Below are 8,207 nucleotides of genomic sequence, written 5' to 3'. Positions count from 1 at the left end.
TCATCTTACCGTTGTTCTAAACAAATATTTATACAAATATCACTGTGCAATAAAGATAAAAAAACCTTTTTGCAGTTTTATGTTAGGTATTAAGCTTAGAATAAATTAAATATTGATATATTTTCTTTCATGATAAATCGGTTCAATAGTTCTCACTTTATTACGCAACCGAAAATAAGATGTTATTTTTATTAAAGTATCTATATTTTAAATGATAAATATATACATACAAATACAAATAAATTATGTATACCTGTTATTTAAATATAACGTCCAAGAGAAACGCTGTAGGATACACAATAAGAACCCATCGGGTTGGTCCTAGTGGTGAACGTGTCTTTGTAAATCAGCTGATTTCGAAGTCGAGAGTTCCACGTTCAAATCCTAGTAACGGCAGTTACTTTTATACGGATTTGAATACTAGATCGTGGATGCTGGTGTTCTTTGGTGGTTGGGTGATGTGTAGTTAAGTCCATTAACCACACATCTCAGGAATGGTTCACCTGAGGCTATACAAGAATACACTTCACTTACACTTATACATATCATCCTGTGAAGTAATACCTGACGGTGATTCCCGGAGGCTAAATAGGGGAAAAAAGAGGATATACAATAAAAATTTATATTAATACGAAATGGGCGGGAAGACCCTTTGCACTAGTTAAGAAATTATTAGGATAGTTACAGCTTACCTTCTATGGATCTAAAACGTCAGTGTGGATTCTCACCATGTTCAAAGCATAGCTGTTGCGCCTCTGTGACCGGTTCTTCATTCGCAATAGCACATCAGATGATCATTTCAAATGCTTACCGAACAGCGTCTTGGAGCAGCTCGTTATTGACGTATCTGCGTTTTCGGATCTCTTCTTTTGCAAAACCCCAGAGTGTATTTTCAGGTGTGGCGAGGTCAGGGCTTCTTGCTGGTCAAGGCGATGGCGTCGGTAACTTTTCTGACCGGCCGTTCCAACGATTGCGACATTGCATTGAACGGAAACCGTTCAAGCAATAACTGGCATGCATAAACACTTCGATCAAGATTATTGTCACTCAACTCATTAACTGTAGCTGGACAAAAACATTTAACTTTCAAGCCTTGCGTATATTGTCTCGCATTGTCGATCTTGGAACGCACAACTCTGCAGAACGTTTGCGCATTAATTTCATCGGCGATCGTTGAATTGATGCTTCCATAGTATCACACGTCTCAGCTCGAGTACTCGGCCTCCCGTTGAGTGGCACATCAAGAACAGTTCCTGAGTTAAAAGCCTTCTTCTACCATGTCAGTAACGTTTGCCGTGATGGTGATGACTTCTCTAAAACGCACAAAGTCATTCATAATGTTCTCCAATTTCTTACCAGTGTATGGATGTTAGTGTACCCACACCAAGCTAACAAACGCTCTTCGACAGTGAAAATACTCGTATCCGCCATTATTCCATACCAAACTACGACTAAGGTTGAAATGATCACCCTTGATATGCTGTTGCGGATGAACAATCGGACATGGAGGCGCATGCATGTGCTTTGAACATGGTGGAACCCACACAGACATTTTAGATTCATAGAAGGTAAGTTGGACCTTCCTAATAATTTCATAATTAGCGGAAAGGGACTTCCCGCCTACTCCGTATATGGTGCTATCCAAATGTTCGGGGAATTTGCATTTCGCGCGCGAACCATTGCTGGTATGACCTGCTGGCGGTAGATGTGGCTAACAGTACTCTTTGTGAATCAGTGTTCCAACAGCTGTGACGGTGAGAGGCCGCATTGTTGACTTTCGTGCGGTTGTGTAACGTTATGTTTTACTGCTTCGGCGAAGTTTTAAATGGCAGATTTTAAAGAGCAAAAAACCTGCATCAAATTTTGCTTCATGCTTAAAAAAACTGGTGCAGTAACCCATCGCATGCTTGTGGAAGAATTTGGTGACAATGCTATGAGTGAAAAACGATTCAAAGATGGACGAACGACAGTCGATGACGATGAGCGTTCAGGAAGACCATCAACAAGCACATCACCGGAAAACATCGCGAAAGTGCGAGAGGCTATTGTTGCAGACCATAGACAAACAATCCATGATGTTTATGCAATCTTACAAATGTCATATGGGTCCGTGCAACGCATCTTGTCGGACAATTTGAACATGAGACGCATTGCTGCAAAATTCGTACCGAGACTGTTGAACAGCGACCAGAAACAAAATCGCATAGCTGTCTGTAGTGAATTGAAAAATTCAGCAAGAGATGACCCTAACTTCATCTCCAACATCATAACCGGTGATGAGAAATGGGTGTACGGGTATGACCCTGAAACTAAGCAGCAGTCGTCGCAGTGGAAGTCGCCAAGTTCGCAGCAACGTGAAGTCTATGATGATTTTTTTTTCGATATCAAAGGCATTATCCGTAAGGAATTTGTTCCTCTTGATCAAACTGTCAATGGGATGTTCTATTGTGAAGTTTTGAAGCGGTTACGTGAAAGCATTAGGCGCAAACGTTCATATCTGTGGGGTAACAACAGCTGGGTTATCTACCATGACAACGCGCCCGCGCACACATCGCTAGCAGTTCGGAATTTCTTGGCTTCCAAAAAGACGGTAGTGATTCCCCACCCACCCTATTCACCTGACCTTGTCCCGTGCGACTTTTTTCTCTTTCCGAAAATAAAATTTCAATTGAAAGGCCGTCGTTTTAACACAATTGAGGAGATTCAGGAAGAAACGCATAACGTGCTTCGAACTCTTATACCTGCAGACTTCCAGGGATGCATGGAATCATGGGAAAAACGCTGGGATCACTGTATCAATGCTCAAGGGGATTACTTTGAAGGAGACAGTGGAAATTATAAGTTATGGTGAGCTATTTTATTTTTATGGTAATATTCCCTGAACCTTTGGGTAGCACCTCGTATATGGTATACGGAGTGGGCGTACATACTAGATACTGGCCATTAATATATACATATAAAACAATTATTATTTCTATTATCAATATGGCCGATCTCCGTGGTGGAGTGGTAGAGTCTGCATATCACCCGGTAATTCTGGATTCGAGTCCCGGTCAGGCATGGTATTTTTTCACACAGTATAAAAAGTTCATTTCATCATCAATCGGCAGCCAGAATAAAACGAAGTATAACGAAGTTAATTACTGTTCGTCTTTCTCTTCTTCAAGTCTGTTATAAACAATTAAAACATCTATTCATTTTTGCGAGGGAATTGTTTGTAGATATTCAATTATGTAAAAAAAATAATTGTACAAACAAAGTTACCGAATATAACCACCATATGCAGTGTACATGACTGTACACTGTATCATTATACATGACTGTACATTATGAAATTGGTATACCGTACTGCATATTTGTGTGTGTGTGTGTGTGTGTGTATGTGGGCGCGCGTTTATATAAATGTATAAAAATGTTTATATAAATGGAGTAATAAAATAAACAGATTAAAAAATGTAATTATTAATACAATTACTAAAAATTCTATTAATGAAGTTTCCTAGAGGCGAGGACAGAGAAGGATTGATTTTGAGGAATGTAAAAGGACTTTTTCAAATTCAAAAATAGTTTTGAACGGGTTAAGGAAAAGCAAGATTAAGATTTGGACATGCAGAAAGAATAAGGAAAATCAGTCTGGTAGTTTAATTTTAGAGAATTAAAAAAAAAATTATATAAATAAATAAAATGAATCGTTCATAATTTTTTGTTAAATAACTTTTACAGAAAAGTTATAAAGTTAGAACCGTTGATCTTAGCATTAGTTACAGATTAAAATGTGTAACCAATTTTTAATTTACTCTGTAGTCTCTTAACTGATTTTATGTATCGTTATTTATAATGAGCATAAAGCGTAAATGACAGAGTTATTTCTATACGCCAATAAATATTCTTATGTGTCTAAAATATGAAGAAGATTTCAAATAACGTGAAATTTATATTTGCGTTTGTATTTCACTTGAAGAAAAAGATGCGCTATACTATTAATATAACATGAGTGAATTTTAAGGCGATTTTTATATAACTTAGAATTAAAATGAAAATATAGGCTAATTTTTCATCCCTTCGTGAATTAAGTTTCTTAAGTTCAATAATATTTTTCGACGAAGATGGTAAGTATACAATTCAAGTGAAACGTTGCAGATCCTATCGGTATTAGAAAACCACTGATCGTAAAGCTATCACAGCAACCCAGTAAAACATGATGTAGCTAAATGCAACATTAACCGACATAAAAAGAAAGTTTTATTAAAATTAAAGTGGAAAGATTATTAATACATACTATAAATATAATCATGTTTATGAGTCATTGATACCGGCTACTTTTCTTTCGTTTCGTGTAGTCCAGTTACCAGAGACCAGAGATTTAAACTTTACAACCGTCCGCCTGGTTCAAGGACAAGAAGAGGCGTGTGTTTCCGATAGAGGGGAGTGACTCACGTTACTGTCAATGTAGTGGGGATGTTGTGTAGCAATGTAACCGAGCGTCAGTTAGTTTGTTGTTTGGTGCGTGTTCTTGTTTACCTTCCAGGTTGGTGTGCTTTGCTTGTTTTCATTGAATTCAAACTAAGGGTATGTATGTATTATAATATTATTAATTTAATTTATTCTTCTTCCAACTTATTATTTATTTTGAATTTATGTATGGAAAACTGAATCTTTGTCTGTCGTTTAACAGTTAAGTTATTCTGCGTGTGTTTATCGAGATGTTTATCAATTTATTGTATGATGAAAGCACTTTTTTTTCTATTTTACCCGAATATATTTTCTCGTGTTCTATATTTGTATCCAATGATATTTCTAGCTTGTCATCGATGAATCTTTATATAGATGAATTATATTCAAATCATTAATGTACTCGTTCGTGTATCTATCTTAGGATTAAAAAAAACTGAACCTTTCAGTTTTGTCAGACTTTATTTATTGGTAATAGAAATGTCATCTGATAAGATATGATTAAATTAATTTTATACGTTACGATCAATTGTTTTCATTAAATTTTGAATTTTCATGTTTCTTGATATGAGATAATTCTAATTTTTGTTTCGATTTATGATTGATTAACTAGTAATAAATATTTCCTGTGTTTGACGAAATGAAGATTATTATTAAACAAATTTAGGGAGGGTAGAATTAAAAAATAATAATTTTTGTTGATGTTTTTAATAAATATATTTGAAACAGTGCATCAAATAGCAAATTGTTTTCACTTGCACACAACTATTTTGCGTTTGGTTTGTGAATTGAATTGATACAACCAAATTGGTATGTAATATTGTTTAAATATTTTTGTATAATATTTACAGATTTACTTTCAAATTTTCACTTAATTTTTATATTTATTTTTTATTTGTACTTTTTTTAGTACAAATAAATAAATATGGTATTTATAAATTTGTTTCTATTAAATTTAGCTGTGAGAAAAACTAAGATTTTTGTGAAGTCTCTAGATTATGATTTATAAGCCTTTATATAGGAAAATCCAACTCGTATCTATTGATTAAAGGAATTTCTTCCTTTAAAGGGAAATAAGTCATTACTTCCATCACGTAATCACATAATAGTTTAAGATTAGTATTTGGCCACTAGTTTGCTTACAAAAGGAAATAACTGAATTTAAGATATTGCAGTTTTTTTTTTCAATTGTAAAAAAGAAAAATTAAACTAGCATGAACTTTCTTTTAAAAGAGGAGATTCATCTTCAGTGTTTTGTGATTTTCAGAAGTAATAGATTTATATTGATGTTCTTTTTACAATTTTTTAGTTAAATTGCTGTTAAAATAATAATAGGGACAACCTACAATCGGCGTAAGATGGTTATATTTTTATAGTAAAAAAAAAATTGTAATGTTACACAAGTATACTAGTAGATCAAATAATTAATATTTTTAAAGTTTATTCATTCGCTTTGCTAACATCTCAACGTCTGAAGTGAATGAAAACACTTGAGGGCTCAGGTCTTATTGAAAACATGGTGTTTCTGTATTTACTATAAAAAAACAAAAAAAAACTCGATCACATAGATAAGTTGTAGAAAATTTCGAAGAATAGTACGAAATTTACTTTCTGTTGCATGGGCTGAAAATGAATTTCCTATACGTTTTGAGATGAGTACGATATCTTTTATTTAAATTGGGATTCCTGTACATACGAGCTATGTATAAAATTTTGTGGCTCGAAAATCTTTAAAACTACGTGATCAATTTCATTGAAATTTTGATATGCTTTCATTAAATTTTGAAATTTTAATGTTTCTTGAATTGAGATAATTTTATTTGTTTCGATTTATGATTGCTTAATTAGTTATATTTTCTGTGTTTGATGAAACTTAAGATTGTTATTAAACAAATTCGGGTTGGGTAAAATTTAAAAAAAATAATTTGGTTATGTTTTTAATAAATGTCTTTGATATAGTCCATTAAGTAGTAGCAGACATTCAGTGGTGTATCTGAAGTTGCATTTAAAATTTGATGAAGATTGGTTGAGTTGATCTTGAGTTATATTCATCTTAAAGTCTAAAACATTTGAGCGGGGCCGGTTAGAAGTGTGGTTTCTTATGATACTGCAGAACGTTGACCTTTCTTTATCTACGGTTAGAAATATTAAACCAAATTAAATTATCGAAAAGTCGATCTTGTTACTCAGAACTCTGCAAGAGTTTTTTTTTATCCTATGTTAATTCAAATTTTCGTGGACAGAGATTTTTTTCCCAGTCCACTACTGTTTGGGAACTGCTGCTGTTGGATGTACTAGTTTTCAGCCTTCCTAAATATTTTGCTGTTACCAAATAGGTTTATAACTTCTAAACTGCTTGTTCTTCAATTCTTTCTTCATATATGACCGTGAAACTTTTATTTTTTTAATTTAATATGGAAATTTTAATATTTCTGTTACGGCGAAGATTCAAAATATTTTTGATTTGAGTATTGCTCTGAATATATATATATACCTTACAATTGTATCGTTTATGTCCAGACGATTTTAAAAGTAGTTTTATTTATTAATAATATGTTTAATTAATAAATTTATAATTCCTAAGAATAAATGTAAACATAATCTATTATGATCTAGACATATTTACTTAAAAGAATATTACAAATTTTTTTAAAACATTTTAAGGTATCGAAATTTTCTCAATTTTATGTTACATCATGAATGGAAAGTTTGAAAACATCAAAATTTTAATTACTATTCGTAGGTAGATCTTTAAGTGGCAGCAATTGTATTTTTGTTGAGAATAGTGTAAACGCCGCGTCGTATTAATTTATTTACAGTATTTCATTCTTCAGAGATCATTCAAGCAAGTTGAATCCTTCATTCATTGTTGTCATTCAGATGTTTATTTTTGTGTAGTGTATATTTAGTATTAAATAAAAATACCCATTTGTAAAAAAAAATTAAAAAAGCATTAATATTGTAATCGATCGAATATTGAATCATTATTCTGACAATAACAATAATCTGCCGCGGCCAGCTAGCCGATCACTGCGGTACCGACAATTTGTAACAATGATGTCATCCAGCCAATATCACAAGGTCGTTTACACTTCTTTTTTTTCCTGTTTAGCCTCCGGTAATTACCGTTCAGATAACACTTCATAGAATGATATGTATGAACCCACCGGGTTGGTCTAGTGGTGAACGTGTCTTCCCAAATCAGCTGATTTGGAAGTCGAGAGTTCCAGCGTTCAAGTCCTGGTAAAGCCAGCTATTTTTACACGTACTTGAATACTAGATCGTGGATACCGGTGTTTTTTGTTGGTTGGGTTTCAATTAACCACACATCTCAGGTATGGTCGAACTGAGAATGTACAAGACTACACTTCATTCACACTCAATACATATCATCCTCATTCATCCTCTGAAGTATTATCTAAACGGTAGTTACCGGAGGCTAAACAGGAAAAAGCAAGAAAAGAATAATGATATGTATGAGTGTAAATGAAGTGTAGTCTTGGTACAGTCTCATTTCGACCATTCCTGAGGTGTGTGGTTAATTGAAACCCGATCATCAAAGAACAACGGTATCCACGATCTAGTATTCAAATCCGTGTTAAATAACTGACTTTACTAGGACGCTGGAACTCTCGACTTCCAAATCAGCTGATTTGGGAAGATGCGTTCACCACTAGACCAACCCGGTGGGTTAAGGCCGTTTATACTATTCCCAAAATTGCGTTTTTTTCAACTTCAATTAAAAACATTTGAAA

General features: G+C 33.7%; 1 protein-coding gene across 3 annotated transcripts in view; it reads left to right on the top strand.

The window, feature by feature from the left end:
* Positions 1-4,463: 4,463 nt before the first annotated feature.
* LOC142326065 (sodium/calcium exchanger Calx-like) overlaps positions 4,464-8,207 on the top strand; it is a 113,629-nt gene continuing 109,885 nt past the window's right edge. For 2 of the 3 annotated variants that reach the window (XM_075368181.1, XM_075368182.1), the window contains exon 1: positions 4,464-4,569. The gene's annotated coding sequence lies outside the window, so the exon portion shown is untranslated. The remainder of the gene's footprint in view (positions 4,570-8,207) is intronic. The other variant, XM_075368183.1, reaches the window with a different exon arrangement.

Source organism: Lycorma delicatula, chromosome 6 (assembly GCF_047948215.1).
Source record: "Lycorma delicatula isolate Av1 chromosome 6, ASM4794821v1, whole genome shotgun sequence".
NCBI lineage: Eukaryota > Metazoa > Arthropoda > Insecta > Hemiptera > Fulgoridae > Lycorma > Lycorma delicatula.
This window is presented reverse-complemented; position numbering and strand designations above follow the sequence as displayed.